We start from the raw sequence: 21,706 nt of genomic DNA, 5'->3' as shown, positions 1-21,706 counted from the left end.
AGAAAAAACACCCGTCAAACAGTTCCATTTAGGTTTAAGGAGGCTGTAAATACAGAAATGCTCATGAGATTTGTTAAGGGCAAGTATATGTGCCACTGGCAACTTATATACAGCATATAAATATATATATATATACATATATATATATACATATATATATATATGTGTGTGTGTGTGTGTGTGTGTGTGTGTGTGTGTGTATTTTTTTAATGTGGGGGAATGCTTTTCAAGAGTAAAACATCAGACACTGCTTTCCCACCTATCAATGTTCATATATGAATTTAATTCAGAACTCTGTCAGTAAATTGTTAATTTCACAGAAAAATTGCTTAGTAAAAGTAAAATGTGATCTGTTCCTTTCACAGTCATTTGAAAGATGTAGCAGGATTTTTTTTTCCATTTCACTTTTTATCCAGTTCTTTGAGTTTTCATTTAATTTATCACATATCAAGGCACACTTTCAATATTCCTGTCTTCCAAACCATATCCTTCTTGTTAAATTGAAGTTCAGAGCCCATTTCAGGGAAGCCTCTCAAGGGAAATTTCCCTCAATTAACTACGGCTTATTCTTTGATCCACCCAACCCCTCCGTTATCACTCCCTGTCAGAATATTTCTTTGTATGCATTCATAGTCACTGAATATTGACCTATATCATCTTTTCTGATGGATTATAAAATTCTCAGGATATGGGTTGTATTTAATCTCAACTATATACTTTAGACTCTTTATACAGTGCTAAGTAATGGTGGCTGCAAATGTCATTGACCCATATACAAAGACTTGAAATTCCTTAGATAGATTTGGAATCTCATGGCGACTGCACTAAAATCCTTGATTAATTTCTTCCTGCTCATCAAAGAAGTACATTTTAATGGATGAAAAATAAATAATTTAGCAGAGGGTTTTATAGCTACTTTCAGCTTTGCAATAATGAAGGACAAATTGGGAGAAATGTTGATACTCAGAGACACTAATGTATTCACAGCCTTCCAGAATGCATTGTGAATAATTCCGAAGTACAAAAGTAATTAACATTAAACAGCAAATAATAGAAATGTTATTATCTCCCCAAAACAGTGCATACAAAATGCAATAGTGAATTGGAGAAAGCTTGTGGCCAGGAGACATTCATTATGTTTGTTTTTCAGCCATGGGAAGTTGCTAAAAATTCTAATGCTCTCAAAGCCAGATTTAACCTATCCCCAGGTAATGTGAAAACACTCTATCAAATTACAACAGAGATGCATTTTTTTTCCATGGACTTAGTCTTATCAGAGTATTTCTTTGTTTTGTATCCTTTTGTTAGGTTCTTCTAGGATCATACACGAAAGATCCGTTCTTAAAGAACAGGGAAGAAAAAAACACAGTGACTACCTATATATATTTAATCAGTAGTTCTTAACTCAAACAAGAGATTCTTCTTGTGTTTGCAGATCTAGTGCTTGCTCTGCTCCCAAGAAGTGTTATTTATTTGGTCCAGAGCAGAACTGAACTTTGTTTACATTAGGTTACTTTTTTCAGGGTAAAGCTGGAGGTCTGAATCTGTGTTCATAAGACTTGGAAGTAGATCTGACTCTTCTTGCTTTGTGAATATCTGAACGATATAAGGATGCCATGAAATTCTCCCCAAAATTGATACCATTCACTTTGGGGCATCCTCGTTCTTGGAAGTAGAATCAAGCAAAGTCAAACAGAAAAGGTACACATAAATGAAAACACTCAGAATTTAGTACAGCAACTATTCATAAGATTGACTATAAAACTGTGTGTGTGCGTGTGTGTGTGTGTGTGTGTGTGTGTGTGTGAGAGAGAGAGAGAGAGAGAGAGAGAGAGAGCACTTTGGAAGAGTAGATTTACTACTCATATATAAACACAATATATAAGTATATACCAACATAGTATTAAGACATACACCTCAAAACTGTTCATCTGCTTTGATTGACACCTTTTACTGCACACTTGTACATGGTTAAGTACTGTTCCTTTGTAAATTCATAAATGTTTATTTGATCCTGATTTCCTCATCAAAGTGCCTTGCAGAATGCATAATTCACTATCATTCTCTAAAGGTATATATTGCATATTGTTATCATGGGTAACTTTTCAACAGTTTTGATGTTTGGGAAGTAATAAGAATTATCTGCTTAACACAAACATTACAATATGAAATCACAAGATTTAGGATGATCACTGCAATTATCGATGAGTGGTCAATGGCTAAGTACCAGGTGAAATGTCCCTTTTTTTGAAGTTTCCTGCGGCAGTATATTGAGGAAGGTAGATACAACTTATTTCACTTTAGAGCTCATCATGAACATCAGGGGTTCCATTAGTTGACTGGATCCTATCATCCTATTAGATTGAAGGTGTCTTGGGAGGAAGCAAGAGGAATTGGGCCGTGGAGGTCAGGTGTCTTAGATTTTTGTTTGGTTTTGTGAAATATTGCACAACATGATAAACTGTTCTGATTGAGGCATCACGAATAAATATTAACTTCTGATATTTACATTGCTCTGACTTGTATGTTACCTTTAGTTGTGTAGCTCTCCTATCATTGTTTTACTTTTGGTAAAAAGCACTGGGCCACAGCTGACGGAAAGCCCAAACTTCTCACTAAATAACTCACCAAGAAACCTGATCCCATATAGCCATCACTCTGCAAGATCTGAAAAAATGGGTTGAGAGGTACTGTCTTAAGCAAGGGTTAGTATCTTGAGTATTCTTTGCTTTGCCAATGGGTGCGTGACACACTCTAATGGGCCCAGTTATTATTCTGATACTCACTGACTCCTAAGAGTGGTAGCTATTAGGAAGGGATCTATTAGGATTTCTTTCTTGCTTTTCTTTTTCAAACCTTTGACTCCAGTATAATATTCAGTTATGAATGAAAGAGGCAATAAAGTCTGTGACTTGGATTGCATTTAGTGACTGCATAGTGTCACTACTACTTCATTAAAGAGCTCATGGAGGAGACATCACTGCTACAGGTGAGAAGGCAAGTTGCCCTCTGAAATCCATGACCTGAGGCAGTTCTAGGGTTTAGCATACATGGCTGTCTGAGAATCACTGCATTGTAACTTTGTATGATCTGGGAATCATGAACCCTACTTAACACAAAAATAAAACTGAATAAAATACCATGACATTTTTGATTGAGTTATTTAAAAAAACAAAGATACTGATATTTTTGATTTTCTCTTGTATCTGAAAATTAACATTTATTTATTGTTTTCTTTGAAGAGATGAGAGCATTTTATGAGTTTCTAAGACTTTTCTTAAATCTGGGTTATGTGCCCAGTGTTTTCGTGAATCAGATGGTCCTACTATGGTGCTAGCTCATCCTGATATCATCCACTTGTGCCATTCAGAATCACTTTGCATTCTTTAAAAGCATGCATTTATTCTTCCTTCCTTCCTTCCTTTCTTTCTTCCCTTTCCTTTCTTTTTGATAGAGATAAAACTCTTCCTAGTTCATAGGTAATTTCATAGAGGAAAAATTCACTCTCTATGTCATGTTGTCACTAGTCTGTTTCCTTCTGCTTAGTCTTGTTTGTCATGATTAGAATGCATGGACTTTCCCCCTTATTATATTGTGAAAATCTTAGAGGTAGATATCTGGATTTTTGGTGATTAATTTGCTTCATGAGAAGATGCTACTAAGGCAGGTTGTCAGTGAAAAGGTAAAGTGAACCACATTATTGATGCAGTCACTAGAGGTTAAAGAGTTCTGAGAAGTATAAAAGACAGGAACAGACCAAGGGGAGGAAACAAATAGAACTGGGTATAAGCAGAAAGGAGGAACATAGAATAATACCTGCTCATAGCAACATGCAGAAAAGTCTCAAGAGAAACAATTGCTATAAGAAAAAAAGCATGTTAGCTTAGAGTCACTGAAAAAAATATGCCTAGGAAGAATCAACTAAACTGTGCAAAGTTTATTTAAGCCCATGTATTCAGTCCCATTATGACTTGGTCCTGTTAACATTGGGCCTATCACAGGGCAGAAGGTGATTGATGGTAGGAACACATAGCCCAAAGTTCTTTTCCCTTTGTGGTGGCTGAAAGAGAGGCACAGAAAAAAAAATTGGATTGGCATGCCTCCCATCTATTGTCAATTTGCTACCTCTTAATTCCACAATAATGTCACAAATTAATGTTGAAATTTAGCATATAGGTCCTAGGGGACATTTGAAGGCCAAACTACATTATAGATTATTGCCATCTTCCCATTCAATTTTCCTCTAATGATGGCTACCTTAGCTGGGCATTGGTGGCAGGGCAGGCCTTTAATCCCATTACTCGGGAGACTGAGGCAGGCAGATCTCTTTGAGTTCAAAACCAGCCTGGTCTACAGAGTAAGTTCCAGGACAGCCAGGACAGCCACTAAAGCCACAGAGAAACCTTGTCACTAAAATCCAAAAAAAAAAAAAAAAAAAAAAAAAAAAAGTTAAGATGTTTACCTTAACTACCTCAAGTCAAAACAATTTCCTGATTTCCCGAGTCATGTTTTCACTGTAGCCATCCATCATGGGGTTCCCCAAAGAGAGAAGTTGTTCCAGGATCCTCTAGCTTTGTTTTCCTGACAACCATTTCATCTTGTTCACTGAAATCAAAGGTTAGAAATTTGGTCAAGGTACAGCCAGGGTGAATGATGGCTCTCTGTTGTCTGAGATATTAATAGGATATCATGTCTGAAACAGTCTTGGCAGATGCGGGCTGGAATCATACTGAGACAACTTCAGAGCTCACATTAGCTGAACATCAGTCACAAATTTCTGACTGAGATAGCTACTTGTCTGTTCCTGTGTGATCCAAGTTTATCAGTTTATCATAGTGTTTCAGGAAAACTTCTGAGGCAACAATACTTCTTACATGGTTGCTTACGAAGAATACAGCTTATTTAATTGACATAAAATGTCATGACCTTAGTTTGCCTGCATTTGGGGATATACAGGGAACAGGTGCTGGCTAAGCAGCTCTCTTGTCAGTGTACAGGAGGGAGATTGTCTCATCAACCAATAGAAAGAGGATCAAATAATTCGGGGTATGTTTGAAAGCATTACAACCAAACTCTAGAGAAGTTACTTCAGAAACCTGAGGTGGTAGTTACTGACTCCTCCCTGTGTTAGCTGAGCACAGCTTGGTTCCTATAATTAACTCAATGGCTTCTCAGTCAACACTAACCTACTAACTACTCAGAGTAACCTAACATATTGAATGATCTGAACTATACCTCATATTACTTCTCTAAAAGTTGTTTTGGATTTATTGGTCTAATACTATGTGTATCTATGTGTACTTTTGTTTCATTCACATGCAAGTGTATTCACCATATGTGTATATGGTAACCACAGAGGTCAGAAGTTGACATTGGACCATGTGGGAACAGAAGCTGGATGCTTTTCAAGAGTAGCAAATGTTCTTAACTGCTGAGTTACGTGATTAAACTTTCATGTATGTTTTCCTGAATATTTCTATAGATTTTATATATATAAACATATAGTAAGATATAACCATAAATAAATAAGATATAACCATATGAAATATTGGTAACTTTGATATTTTGTAAAAATAAAAGATCTAAATCCAATGATTCTCTTATTTATATGACAAACATAAAGGTAGGAAAATGACTCACTGACAGAGAGTTACGTGTCAAGACTGGGGTAAACTTTATGGTTGCTTATAATGCTAATTTTTTTCTATAAGAAATGTGTAATAAATAATTTTAAAACTCTAAACAAACAACATGATTAACACCTGAAGTTGTCTCAAATTACAGTAATCTCAAATAATCCAACACACTTTGATTTTCCCAATATTTAAAATAATGTACAAATTGTAAAATATTAACACAATGAACATATACTTTACCTAATTCTATATTTTTCTTTCCCTTTAATGTTTAACTCCCCCACTTCTTACTTTCTACTTTCTTTTACTCTTGAGATGAGCATAAATTATTATACACTCATATATAAACTGACATGTATGTAAATACAAAATTTAAATTCACTGTTTATTAATTTTGTTGATTTTATTCAGGGGATTCTCCAGCTTTCATTTTTCTATAGTTTTGTATTCTCACTAAATAGCCAATCACAGAAATTGCACTGTTAATTATTGTTATTCATTTTTAGTAGTCAAAAAGTAGCCTGCAATACAAATTTACTGTATTTTTATCACCCTGAATCAAAGGCCTTGACCTTCTATTCATTTTGTTTGGTGACACTCAGTAAATTGTCACATTTAAATCTTCTGTATGTATTCCCTGCTCTCTGCTGCATTGCTTTAAGGTTACACTAATAAAAAGAGGGGTTTTTTTTATCCTGGATGACAAGAACACTTCTAATTTTAACAGATACTACATTTCATACTCTCTTTAAAACTCTGATTTTAGGAGGACTGGGCAGTCTATGGGGCCTCTGACAAGGGAACCAAGATGTATCCCTAGTGCAAGAATGGACCTTGGTACCCCATTCCCCATGGAGAGATACCCCCTTAGCCTAGAGATACGATATAGGGAGGGCCTAGGCCCTACCCCAAAAGACTTGACAGATTTTGATGATGCCTCATTCAAGGCCTCACCCTCCCTGGGGAGTAGATGGGGGATGGGATGGTGGGGTCTGTGGGGGGTGTGAGAGGATGGAAGGGAAAAGGAACTGGGATTGATACGTAAAATAAGAAAAAATATTTAAAAAATAACTGATTTTATACTTGCCAGTTAAGTCTTCATCCTTCTAAATTGCTGCAGGCTTACAGAGTGTGATGTGATATCTCTCTGTTATTTTAATTTGCATTTATGTGATAAAGTAATGGAATTGAACAACCTTTTCAGACACTTGATCATTTGAAAATGCTCTTGAATTTTCTTTTTAGTTTTTTTCATTGAACTTTGATTCTCAGCTCTATACATTTTCAGTGCCCTATGTGTAGTGCAGAAACAGCCTTCTGCCTGTATTCTTCGGTACATGGAGTTTTTCAAAGCCCATTGTGTGTTTTTGTTTTTTGTTTTTGTTTTTGCTTTTTTTTTGGCTCTGTCATCTTTTATTGCTAATTCATGTACTTTATCTCTTTAGTTTCTGGATTTTTTGGTCTTAGTTAAAAGCAAATTTGATCAAAATGTGCATATCAACTCCTAGATTTTTTTAAAAGGAATGTGTCTTGCTTTGTGTAAGTATGTCTTTATTCCACATGAAACCTGTTCATTGAAACACAAGGCAAGAATGGGTGATTTACTATATCAGGCTGTGTATTAGTCCTCAGTCCTTTCCTTGGTGAACTAATCACCTTAGACAAATAAGAAATCCACTGGGTGCTCAGATTGAATTCTATACACTCTTCCTCTATATTCATCTGTGTATTTCACACTAAAAACACAGTAATTTGTGATTTTAATTTAATATCTATGTATTTAATTTACTTTTACAAAACAATGTCATCACTGGTATTTTATATAATTTGATAATTATATCTATGTTATGTGTATAAACTAAAAAATATACTCAAAAATTTTAAGATAATTTTTGTAGTCTTAAACATTTTCATCTGTATTCCTGACTATTACCAAAGAAGCCCACATCTTAACTTCAAATTCTTAATATTTTAATATTGTTTTTCCAACCAGAAAGTTCATTTCTCTTTCCATTTATTGAAAAAAAAGTTTTATGTCCTGCAAGGAAATTTTAGTTTTCTTCATTTAGCTTAATTTTTAACATTTAAAGACATTTTCCCAAAAGTATCAAAGCCTATGAAGACACCCTACAGCAGTTACATAGTCACCCAAAATTATATAGGATCTGTTATGCAGGACTCACAATAATAAATGAAATTCAGATGTGTAAGTTTATGTAGGTGAATTTGTGTCAGTGTGCATATGTGCTTTGCTAAAAATGTTTATACACTTTCTCTAGATCACAATCCACATATAAATTTATTATGGGTTTTCCTCTCTCTTTTCTTTCACTATCTCAGTGTAGATTATTAGTAGTTCATATAGTATTAATCTGATATACTCTAAAGTCAATGATCTTATGTTATCTTTTTTCCCTTAATTAGTCATACAGTAAATATTCCTTTGTTTCAAAGACATAGATATTATCAAATATTTATATGAACATTTAGGACAAAATATGTCTGATAATTGATGCAATTGTGGTGCCATAGAAGTTTCCTCTATGTTCTGCCTGTCTGTCCCCCTACCTACCTAACTACCTAATTTCCTACCTGCACACATATACAATGTATTTTAATTTTAATCAAAAGTTTTTTATATTTTTTCTTATGAATCACCTAAAAATCCATATTCGAACCATTGTTTTCTAAGTTTATGAACAAAATTCTAAAGCACTACTAAGAAAATATGCAACATAGCAAATAAAACGTCAGGATAACAATAAGTACATATCAACCTATTTGGTTACTTAAGACTGAGGGATCACATAATATTCTAATTACTCTGTAATAGAGCTGATGCAATTACAAGCAAGGTAACCATTTGTATAGCAATAGAAAAAAATGCTGAGTTGTATTCTGGATTTGATTTGTCTACCAAAACTGAACAATAATATGGACTATATATTCTCAAACTTAACTATGACAAAATTCATTTAGAGGAATGATCAATTAATGAGATTTTCATCGCCATTTATCTTTTCCTGGGTTATAGACATTAATAACTTCCAATATCAGGAAACATTTTTAAAAAGAATTTGATTCCTCTATGATGCTATTGAACTACAGAAAACTGTATAAATTAAACTTCCAACCACTCTTTTGTGAAATACTATACATTTTATATTAGCTCTATTATATTAGAGGCCAAAGTTAATTCTTAAAATTAGAAGGTACCACTGTCATTTAATGAGTAGAGATTGAGCATGCTGCTGATGTTGGGTCCCTAAAACAAAGCAACATGCAGTTTACAATAAGTATATTTCTGATGCTAGGAAATTCTGTTTACAGAGATCTTGTGACAAGCAAATGGAGTCCTGCTTGTGAAGCATATGCAGAAGAGTACCTAGGCTCTAGTGAGCACATAGAGGGCCATTGCTTTCATCATTGGTAATCATCTGAAGTCACCCATTTTCCCCCACTCAAACATTGCATGGAGCATTTGTAATATATTTCAACACAGAGAAAGCTAACCTCTGCATGAAAAGAAAATGCCACTGGGAAACTATTAAGGAAAAACCTGATAAATGACAGCATGCACAGCCATTCAGTTCTAAATGTTTACTCTCTTTTCCATAAATATTTTTCCAGTTTCTAAAGCTTTCATCAAAATTAAGAACTAAAATAAGCCTTTTAAAACAACTCCATCAGCATTCTAAAATGAATTATCCCTTAAATATCTGCAGAAAGGTTCCTTGTTTCTTATTCTAGGTATAGTGCAATGAATAATATGACATAATATGTGAAATTTCTTCAATATTGAAAAAGAAAACACATATTCACTATGTAGCTCTCTTATTTTCTGAATCCCCCAAATGGTAAGAATGAATATGCTCTTCCTTTGAAAGGTATGAAGTACCTAGTAGCTAACTCATACTTGGCTTTGTGTAACCCAAATTCAATTTGCTTTGCTATAGAATCTTTCGGTTAATGCATAGGTTCTAAGTTACTTAACAGAATATATAAATATATATATATATATATATATATATATACATATATATATATATGTATATATATATATATATATATATATATATGTTAATATTAGATTAGTTACCTTGACTGTGTTTATTCATCAACAACTTAACTGAACCAATTTGATCAATATGGTAATGGTGTTTAATTGTGGTACTTAGACCAAAGTTATTTCCAGTACTTAAAACCTTATTATAAATTTAAGTTTTTGTACTTGAGTTCAGACAGAACCATGAACCTGAGTCAGGAACAGCAATGGGAACGTTAACAGAGCTTTTTAGTTGATTCAGAGGCATAGTGAGGTCTTTGAGCAGCTGTTATGCTAAAAGAAGAAATCAAAAAGACTAGCCAACAAAAGAGGAAGCTGCCTTTTAATGACTCCTAACACTGAATATTTCATAGGATTTATTTTTGCATTCCTCAAAAAATGTTGCAAACTAAATTTACTTTTTCTGGGAATCTTTCATTTTGTCAGAAAAAAAGAAAACCAAAATCCAAAGATGATTTACCTTGATTCCCATCTTCTATTAGATTTGCAATTGGTCTGCCAGTGAGTGAAGCAGAATTCCCCACACTTGGTTATCAGCACAAGACATCTCCCATTTCTTTTGTTATTTGATTAAAACATTAGAAGTAACATGTGAAGAAAGAGATTAATTTTAGCTTTAAACAAAGTTCTACTGTAGCTAAATGATCTTGGACACATTAGAGTCCTCTTTGTGTTTTAAAATTTCTAATCAATTAAAAGAATTTGGAATAATAGGATTTAGATAATATGTAAAAATAGATAAGAGATATAAAGTACTTGGTACACCTGGTGAAAGGGACAAAGAATACAGAGAAATAGATGTTTACAGGCAATTGAAATATTTCCCCCCTACCATTGCCCGTCTGCCAAGAAGCCTAAACAAAAAGTCCTTTAGTGATACAGCCTTAAAAAGGGGTATAGTCTGTGATAAACTGTCAAGTTTTCTCAGTAACTCAAGGAAGAAAGTGCTATTATGTTGTCTGGCATGGAGAAACTATTCTGGCACTCAGAAACTTTTTACTCAAGTTTCACAACAAGACAAGGTTAGGCACAGACAAAAAATGTGTCAGAAGATTCCGGGGCCCTTTCCTCAGCTGCTGTGCTGGAGGAGCAGCTCCTGGGTTGAAGACTGGCTTGAGTTGTTTTTCTGAGGGTGTTGATGCTCACTTGGCTTATAATGTCCCATAACTGACTTCTTCATATGTAAGAACGTCCCAAACAGGGTTTCTGTTCAGGCCTGGCTGTGCAGTCATTGACAGACTGTAATGGAAACGTCTCTTTAAGCCTCAGCAGAGTAAAGATAAAAGATGAAGACAAGAAAAGCAGTGAAGATAGTGCTTGGCTTTTGGATGAGACTGAGCACCAGCAGTGTTAACCCTTCTGCTTGTTTGTGTCCTTTACCTATACATCTTAAATCCAACAAGAAAAACTCAGTTCTTAAAGGCTTTAGCAAACATTTTTATGTGTGTTAAATGTTTGTTTATTCATTCATTTTGGTCGTAGATAATGTATCTAAAATGAGAGAGAAGTAAAAAGACTATAAATCTTACTTACATAATTTATATCTTTCTTTTGCACCTTTACTATACGTGAATTTGTATAACCTCTTGAAATTGTGTGTTCAGTCATACTTTAGAAGTGTCTAGATTATGGTAGTCTGATTAATGACACTCAATCTTTAGCTTTTCTTTTCTTTACTTCTCCTTTCTTCTTTTGGTTATTTTACTGTTTTTAAGTAAAATGGTTTCAATTTAGGATCACCTGGCTTCACTTCACTCCAATGGGCTTGGAATGTAGCAGAACATCATTGTTTCTGCATAGTGCAGCATAATAGAGTATTCATTCATCTACTGGCAGCCAGAGAGCAAAGAGAAATTAGCATGAAAGAACTAGGTTAACAAAATATGCTTTAATGATGTACCTTGCACCCAGGAACTTACCTCCTCCAACTGCTCCACTATATATTAAACAAGCCAATTATCAGTAGATTAATGGATGAGTTGGTATTCTCAAAAATCCAATCACCTCTCAAAATTCAACTTCTGACTACTGCTGCCCTAAGGATCAAGACTTCACTGGGTGAGCCTTCAGTGAACTTCCTATATACAAATGAGGGCACAAAAGTCAAGCATTGCAATTTCTTAGTGGCATGTGAATTCTAACAATGTGTATGTCTTAAAAGTTTCCAATGGAACAATAGTTCTCAAAAACTGGGGGCAGTAGGGTGATGGACAGTTAGTTATTAAGTATGGTGTTGTAGTTTTATAATATGGATATGATTTGGTATTCTGTTGCATAAAATGATGCACATTATTAGTAATGATACATAATGTTTCATTCCATGGTTATTGATGAATGCTCCTGTAGTCAAAGTATTGTGATAAGGTACATAATAGGAAAAAACATGATTGAGATGAGACAGACACAGATATCATCGAGAAAACAGGAGCCCACCATCTGGAGATGTTAATTTGCTATAACTACAAGCAGTGTGGTAGACTATGTCCCTGAGAGTAAAACTCTTGGGTGTTACTTCTATGAGTTGCACATTGCTGCATTAGAATGAACAAAAGAAGCAACCATTTAATAATTGTGCTCTCAGTATCTAGAAATTTATTCCAATCATTTTATGCATATCCATTATCTGGTTAAGGTTTCCCAAGCATCCCTCTACTTGCTGGAAATATAACATTAAACAAAAACTGTCCATCCAAGCTCACTTAGAATCCAGACTCCCTATATCAGCAAACCCACATAGCTATGTGGCAAGTAAGTGACTCTTTGTTAGTCTCATAAAATGCAATATTACAAATACATTTTTAGAATTTTTCCTACCTGAAGTACTACTAACACATATATGGATCATTCAGATTGAGCAATTTTTTTTCTCAACAATTTATGCCAATTCATTGGGATGAAACAGCTATTCAAGCACAGTTAGGAACACTCAGAAGAAATATAGGCATGGCTTTGTTTTTGTTGTAACTGTCCATGGTTTTCTAAAATTTCAGTTTTAATACTTGCTTTAGTATTTACTACACAGAACTTCCAAATATTCTTAATGTAGTTAAGAAAAAAGAGGGAAACAACAAAAACCTAATGCAAGCATTATTGTATAATAAAATGTGACATTCAATAAGGTCCCACTTTTTATGCAAAACACTTACAAATTATTAATAAGGATAAAATTCAAAACTGATGCTCAGAATCATAATGTGCCCTTTTCATATTATATTGAAAAATTTTGACAATCCATAGCATAATGGAATAATAATGCTATAAAAATGTTCATTTAATAAATCGAGAAATGTTAGTGGATTAAAGTGTACATTGATGAAAATAAAAGTGTTACTGAGATAATCATAATTTTAGTGAAGGTGAATAAGTCCATTGCATTTTAAAAAATGATCAGTATTATAAAAATATTCAAAAGGAATTGTCTTAGTTTTCTGAGACTCCACAATAAAGAATCATGAAGTGAATCCCTAAAACAATAGTAACTTATTCTGGACACAGTAAGATTTCAAGCATAATTTTAGAAAAGCCAGAAAACCCTAGCAACCCAAGAAAAATTCTCCCTTGACGCTTCTCAGCTTATTGTGCTTCCTAGAAGCCCTTAGAGTTCATTAGCTTACAACATTTATCTCTAGCTTCATTGTTAACATGGCCTTGTATTAGTCTGTCATGTATGTGTCTTACAAGGCCAACATTTCTTGGAGCAACATTGCATCCTAATCCACTGTGACCTCATCCCAGTTTTATTGAACATTTAAAAGTGTTTCAGATAGATTCACAGAGAAGCTAGAGGGACATAATATTTGAAAGGACACTATCTAATCCACTAAAAGGAGACATATGATTTATAGTACAAAAAATATTCATGATAACTCAGGCAATAAGCCGAAACATTAGGTGCTACCTCTAAATAATATAAATGTTTAATCTCATGCAAGCAGATAATCAATAAATTGTTTGAATACTTAATAAGTAAGAAAAGTGAGAACAGATAGTACATTACTGCTATGAGCTTGATCTCATAATCTCAAGACTCTTGGCCTTTAGATAAAATTGTTACCTTCTTTTGAAACAGAGTTGAGCATGGTTCACTATTAGACACTATTAGATAGTGTCATTACACTTATTTGACAGCCATGAAAATTTACATTTATTAAGAAGATTTCTGTCACAGCTTAAAGTCAATGAAAATCTCTGTTCATTGACTGTAGATATTAGTCTGTTAAATAGTGTATTCTTATGGACTTCCAACTAACTTCAATAATAACTCAGATAAATAACCTCTAATATATGCCTATAAGATGTTTTGAAACATAATATTAACAAAGTAGGGTGGGTCACTCTTGTCATGATAGAAAAGTAGGAAGACTTGCTTTGATGGAATGTGAAACAGGGAGAATTAAATGATTTATATATGTAGACTGGTCTTTGATTTTAATATTATAGCTTTTTTACACAAATATATACATATATGTATATATTTGTATCTGGTAATCTCCATCATATTTCTCAGGTAAGCCTGTTACAACTAAGGCTCTTAGGTGTCAGAACTAACTTGCACATTATAAAATTGGGGTCCTGGATTACTAATCTGAAACTTCTACTTTAAGCCTCTGTGCTCCCCTGAGGGGAAGTGGATTGTAACACCCAGCAATGATAGAAGAAGCAAAGCTCAAGGTGTTAAGTTAAAAAGCAAAACCCACAAAGAGTGGAGAGATGACAGAAATGAAGATCAGATGGGGATGGGGAGAGAAAGAGTGGTGGGTGAGGAGGAATAAAAAACAATCTGATAGAAAAAAAAATTCAGTTTCCCTGCAGTGTTGAAGAGTTAGAGACTGGTCAGTAAGCATCCTAGTTTTTACTGTTGCTATGATAAACTACATGACCAAAAGCAACTGGGGAGGAAGGGGTGCCCTTCATCTTTCAGCTCATAGCCAACCATGAAGGGAAATCAGGGCACAAACTGCAGTGGAGGCCATTGGGTGACACTGCTTACTGGCTTGCTTCCCTGCTTTTGCTTAGCTGCTTTTTTAGATAACCCATGACCCACTTGCCCAGACATGATATTACCCACAGTGGGAAGAACCCTCACAAATCAATCGTAAAGCAATACAACCCCGCCAAACATATTCACAGACAAATCTGATGGAGACAATCCCCCCAACTGAGGTCCATTCTTTCCAGATGACTAATTTGTGTCAAGTTGCTAACAAGCCCAGTAAACCTACTTCTTGAGAACACAGTGTTTTTACTAATTTTCCTTAAAATAAATGTAAAACCCTTGTATTGTATTTTAACTAGCAAAATGGAGATGACAATACTGGATGATGTGTTTGATTTTTGTCTCACAAAGCATTATAGAAAATTTCTCATAACTTTTTTGACCCTTATCTGTCTAAATGTGCAGCATACAACAGGGACCTCCATGGAGGATGTGAGGGATGAGACAAGAACTAGCAAAAAAAATATTAGGCAATGATTGCATGTAATCAGCCACCCCCCAGGAAAATTCTCTTACTTTTGCTGAGCTGGAATGGTATTAAAAGCATAAGCTTTCATTTTGATAAACGTATTAAAATCTTAAGGCTGTTCTTCAGGAAAATCAATATTAATTATCTTTACTAATAACTTGGATTTTGTGATTCCAAGAGACTGTATAGATTGTGTGATTTATCACTTCTTTTCCCATGGTTTGAAAAGGAGTCATAGAGAGAACTCTCCTCCAAACAAACAGCTAGTTAGTAGTTAGTTATTATAAGACTAAATTTCAAAATTCCTACCAGAGTTTCTTTGTATGAGAAAGCCAGTAGAATCAACGAAGTTTTACAACAACATCCTAGAAATATGTTTTACTTTATTTCGTAGTCTGATGTCACAATCAAACCATGTAGTGATATTTCTGAATAATGAGGGAAAGTGTGGAGAATGGCTGACTGTAGTAGAAAGATTGAAAATAAATGTACATTAACAGATTCTAAAACATAACAAAAGAAAAGTGATAGCGAATGATATTTTTTCTGAAACAGGTTATCTATGATCAGGAGAAAAGAAGGCAACCTTCTAGGAACCTGGGGACACATAATTTTGGAAGCTGAGAAAAACAGTTATTTGGGGACACAGAGGAGTTGGGTTAAAGAGAAGTTTTAAAATAAATAATTGAAAAACAAGTCCGGCCACAACAATTAGTAAACAAAAGTATGGAGAAATTAAATGAAAAAAAAAATTAAAAAGGAAATAGAATGGATTCAAATAGACACAAAAGTATTCTTCACTTTTCTGTAAAGCATCCATGTGTGTTGGGAAATGCAGTGGTAGGAGGGAAGATGGGGAAATTTTGATATTGGAGGATTAGAGAAAAACTAGTCTTGAGAAGCAGAGGTGAAACAAATGGTATAATATGGGGACCCTCATGTCCACAGAGGGCTAGCTTCCGTTAATGAGTGTGTTAAATAGTATTAAATGTTTTCCTAAACCCTTTTGAGCATAATTCTAAGATTTGATGCTCAGTATTCCATTTGTTTATTTAAGCAAACAAGAAATCTTTGAGATTTTATTTTATCTTATTGCCAAGGTTGCCCCACACAGAACATCACTTTATACCTGTATTCATTAGTGTGACAAAGATTACATTTAGCAAAGAAAAAAGAGCCACTACATTTTGCTTAAGTGCTTATAAAAAAATCCACAAAAGTTCTAATTAAGAGTGATGTTTTTAGGGAAATTCAAAGTTCTTGAGACTCCCCAAAGTGAAACATTTCATTTTAAAAGGAAGCTGAAAATAGTTTCCTATCACTGCTCGAAACCCTGTGCCTTGGCAGCAGTCACATTCAGTTTTTGTTTTAAACATTAACTATGAAGTGTAGCTGAAATTAATTTTGCATAAAGAATGACTCCCTAGTAAATTAAGAGCAGCAATTCATTTGCTAATGAAGTAGAGTCTTTCAGATTACACATAATTAATGGATTGACTTCACCTCTTACTGTGAGCATCTCTGCAAGCTGCAGGCTTGGGTTGGATTCTGGGTTTGGGAGCTGTGGACATGGCAGATTGTCTTCCTCAGTTTTGTTTCTTTGGGTAAAAGTAATCCTGTTTTCTTGAGAATTTCTTATTCATCTCTCCATATGATTTTGTTCTTCAAGACTCATTACGGGGAAAAACTTCAAACTTAAGCTACATGGTTTAGAACCTTTGTCTGACACTCTGAGTGGATACTAAAGGATAAGAAACCCACCCCATACTGACTCAGACCCCCTGGATATGGGTCTCAGCTAGAAGGCCTGAGCTGTCTAAGGGATCTCAGACCATGGAACCAGGAAGTATTCCTGGTGCACAAAAAGACTTTGGGGGCACATCCCCCATGGAGAGATATTCCATTAACCTAGAGACAGGAGAGAAGTCCTAGTCCCTACTCCAAATGACTTGACAGATTTAGATGACCCCTCCTGGAAGGCATCACCCTACATGTGGAGTTGGGGTGGGTGGGAGGGGAGGGTGGTGTGGGGTCATGAGAGGGTGGGAGAGAGGGAAAGAGGGAGGGAGAGGGAACTGGGATTGATATGTAAAATAAAAATAAATTAAAAAAGAAACCCACCCCGTTTATCCATGAACACTAAAAATGTCATCTCAAGCCATTAGTGACCATAATATTGTCAAAAGAAAAAGGACCACCACCACCCCCACAAACAAATTCTCAAGCAAGTCTTCAAACAGTTATTTTGTTTTATCCACCAGAGTAAAAACTGATAGACGAATGCATTATCTCTTTATTAATCTTCCAGTGTAGCTAACAGTCTGTGACATTTCAATCATCAGTTTATTCAACAGATCCCAAATGAGGATATATTTCTTCCAGCTATTTTAAAGCCCTGGAGATACAATGATGAGCAAACAGAAACACTCCCCAGACTCATGGAGCTTACAGTTTATGAAAAGGAAGATCTTAAGCAAATAGCTGCAGAAATATTTATTTAAAACATGTAACACATCCAGAGGCAGCACACATTAGTACTTGTATAAAAGAGAAATATTCTTGAGACATGATGGCAGGAAGTCACTGGCCATGACAGTGACTCTAATGTTGTATGGAAGAAACATAAATATTTCAAGCCACTTCCAGACCCTAAAGAAATATCAGAGCTAGGATAGTAAAGATACTACTGTTGAGTAAAATATTCAAAGTCTCTATCATTATTTCCGACCCTCTAGCCTAAAGAAAAACAAAAGAGGCTGATGAAAAGGAGTTGTGGAATACAACGTAAAGTTAACAGAATGTACAATGAACTGTTGAAGGTTCCAACGCTCCTGTGACCTATGAGTCTAGTTGGAAGGGTTTGGTGAGAAACATATGAGTTTCTATTCAATAAATAGAATGAGTTTTTGCCCTTAATTGCTTCTTCTATTCCAGCCCTTTTTACCATTACTCCTTTATGAATTTCTATCAGAAAAAGATAATGCTTCATTTGATTGACTTCTTTCTTTGAAAATGAAATTATGAATAGAATTCTTATATGTGAGCCAGGCGTTGGTGGTTCATGCCTTTAATCCCAGCACTAGAGAGGCAGAGGCACATGGTTTGAGGGCAGCCTGGTCTACAGAGTGAGTTCCAGGGCAATACAGACAAGGGTTCAGCACTGTTCTCATTGATTTTCTTCATGTGAGACCATAAATAGAAAAGCAAGTAGGTTGGCCAGGTTTTTTTTTTGACCTACAGGGCAATGAGTTAATAAATGGGTATTGATTTAAGCCACTAAGTTTGCAATAATTTGTGAGACAGTAATAAAAAAATGATTGTAAGTAATTTGGACTAGAATTCAAATGGATTTCTTACTTGGCATTCCATAACCATGGACATGTAATATGGACACCCTCTGCTGACGAACCGTCTAGGCTTGGGCTTTGATTTCTGCTATGAAACTATTTCTTTCCTTAAGTTCTAGCAGATAAATTTCTTTCCTTATATTTTCTTACCTTGGTTGGTGGAACATATCCAACCACTCTCTCTCTGTCTAAAGTAGGCAGGTCTTAGATTTATTTAGTAACTCAGTTCTGGGTCCCCACTTAATGGAGGTGCACACACATCTCTGGATGGTATTCAAGTATTAAATCCCAACACATTTCCTAAGGCCTATACCCAGCTGAATACTCATCTAGGTCACTAAAACATCAGCTCAAGATAATGACTGCTGTTAAGTTGGTCCATAGTTTCTGGCCCCAACTATTTCTTCATTAATCTTTAGAGTATGGGAACAATTTAATGTATCTTAAGGTATAACTTTTGAGTTTGTAGGTTTAATTGTGGATTGTTTGTCTGCTAGGTGGAGGCGTGATACATGCTTCAAGATTAAGTTAGGAGAGATCTTTAAAAATTATTATTCCAGACAACAATATACAGAAACTGTTTCTTACTTACATCTGTGTCTACAGGAGTTTGGCTATATCCTCAGTTATTTATGTATTTATAGCTACTCTTCTGTCTCTTCCTTTAAATAAATCCCAAGCAAACATGAAATGAACCATGGTGCTTCAATTGGTAGAATCAATGCACATAATGCAGCTTTCTAACACTGGGAACACAGGTATTGACAAGTAAAATCCTTTCCAGTAAAACGGGGTCCAGTGAGGAACTTCTGTGCATGTGCGTGCATGTGTGTTTATGAATGCATGTATATATGACTTTTATGCTTTTCTGAAGAAATGTGAACGAAAGATGCCATTAATTTGCAGAATCACCCAAAGCACTGCATTTATGGTACCAATGTTTCCCCTCTCAATTCTGAAACCAGAAGTACAAAATCAAGATATCAGCCAAGCGGGTATAGTCTGCATCCTCTTTCATGGCTTAGAGATGTCATTCATCTTCTTGTCAAAGAGAACACTATTGGTAGATATCTGAATCTAAATGTCTTTTTTTTTCAATGAAGATGCCCATAATACCCCTTTAAAAGTGACTCCAAGGATTACTTTTCCATTTTATTACCTCATTGAAGAAGCTATGTCCAAAGCCAGGTGGTCTATGGGTTATTAAGGGTTAGGAGTTTGACATGTGAACTCGATGGTGACAGTTTGTCCCAGAGTGTAGCCTATAGATGAATATTAGCCACCATGCAATCCAGAGATACTTGTGATTACAAAGCCCCACTTAATGCCTCTTGATCTAAGAATCTTTATTAGGACTTCTGCCAAACCAGAAAAAAAATATATTGAATACACTTATAACTTTAGATATGACAAAATTTTAATCTACCCAAAATACTTACCTACAAGTAATTTTCTCAATATTATTCTGAGTGAAATACATATCTTCCAGGCTATTGTATACCTGTCAAATATAAAACATATATAGAGAATGGATATAAACACAGTATTCAGCCAATCACTTCTTGCTAACTTAGGGATAAAAGGAAAATTCAGTTGCTTTATTTTCTTTTTAATGTTCTACTATGACTCCAAGTGACTCAACTTAAAGAAAAGTTTTCAGATATAAATACCCATAAGTAAGGAAAATTTAAATAAAGTTCAGTTTATTGAAACATTTCATTAACTATGCCTACAACCAAGGTTTTTTTCACATAATGCTTTCAGGGCTGGTTTGGGTTTGCTTTAGATGAATAATTCAAGAAAGAGTAGAAAATAGATACCAATCTAGAAATGAATTTTCTTGCATCAAAAAGTAAATTACTAATTTCAACTTCCATGCTATACATCATAATTATAACTATAAAGAAAGGCCAGGATCAGGTGTTAGAATGAGGATGGAGTTTCACAATCACTTTAGTGAATCCCTTGGAGACAGATATTTCAGCTCTCTCTCTGCTTTCAATTTGACAAAGCAAAATAAGACATATGCTGCATACACCATAATATCCTTTCTAAACCCAGAGTAGAGTTCTATAGTCAGAGACTTTGGATTGTATAAATACTTCATGCATAAATAAAGAATATACACAGCTCCATGTGAGGTAAGGTGAGGTTTAACTGTTAGTTAACTAAGGTTGGATTACTCTATAGAATATAATAGAATCAACTGTAATATTTTGGAGTGCTTGGAATTTAAAATTATGAATATAAGGTACAGACTGTCAAAATGAATCAATGGATCTGTTTGGGGAGGAATAAAATGAAAGAAAGAGTAATGTCTTCACATAAATAATAGAATCATGACAATAGAGCTATGCAGATAATTATGAATTTGTGTAAAAACTTCTTCAAACTAATTTTAACCAGCTCTGGTTGTGTGTGTTGAGATTCCCCATTTTAATGGTGAATTCTGTCTGGCCAGGATGTAATAATATATTCTACTTCTATTAGCACTAGATAAATATTTAGATGCCAAAGGTAAGCAACCCTTTGAACTGTTTGGTCCTGGCTGCCTCAAATCATCTGACTTCTCTTTTCCTTGGGGAGAATAGCATTGTTTGGTAGCAATTGGGGACTGTCATTCTAAAGGGAGTCATATACCCAGATGCCAACCATAGCTAAGGGGAATCTGATTTGCAGCTTAAGTAAAGCAAAGTCATTTATTTCTTTTGTAGCTTTACAAAGGCAATTAGACCAGAGCAGCTGCTACACACTGGATTTAGGCTGAAAGGCACACATGCACATTGGTGTGTGTGTGTGTGTGTGTGTGTGTGTGTACGCACGTGCATATATGTGTGTGTGTATGTAGTGGGGGGGTGGATTGTGTACTTAACATTTTAAATCAGGTATAAATAAGCAAATTCCAAGCTTTCATTCTTTCAAAGAAGCTGTTACTAGGAAAATACAAAAAAAAAAAAAAAAAAAAAAAACCAAACAAACAAAAAACAAAAGAAGGTTTTGTCAAAAGCATATTTATCATCTATCTCTGTTTGTCATTCCTGTCACCTATAATTCTAGGATGCATTGTCATGAGTTAAGTCATCCTACACACAGCTCTGTGCTCAGAGTACCCTGCCGTGACAGAGTTAAAACTTGTCATGTCTTGATCTTCTATCAACAACATTTGTCACAATTCAAATAAACATTTACCTC

This window comes from Phodopus roborovskii, unplaced genomic scaffold (genome assembly GCF_943737965.1).
Source record: "Phodopus roborovskii unplaced genomic scaffold, PHOROB, whole genome shotgun sequence".
Lineage (NCBI taxonomy): Eukaryota > Metazoa > Chordata > Mammalia > Rodentia > Cricetidae > Phodopus > Phodopus roborovskii.
This window is presented reverse-complemented; position numbering follows the sequence as displayed.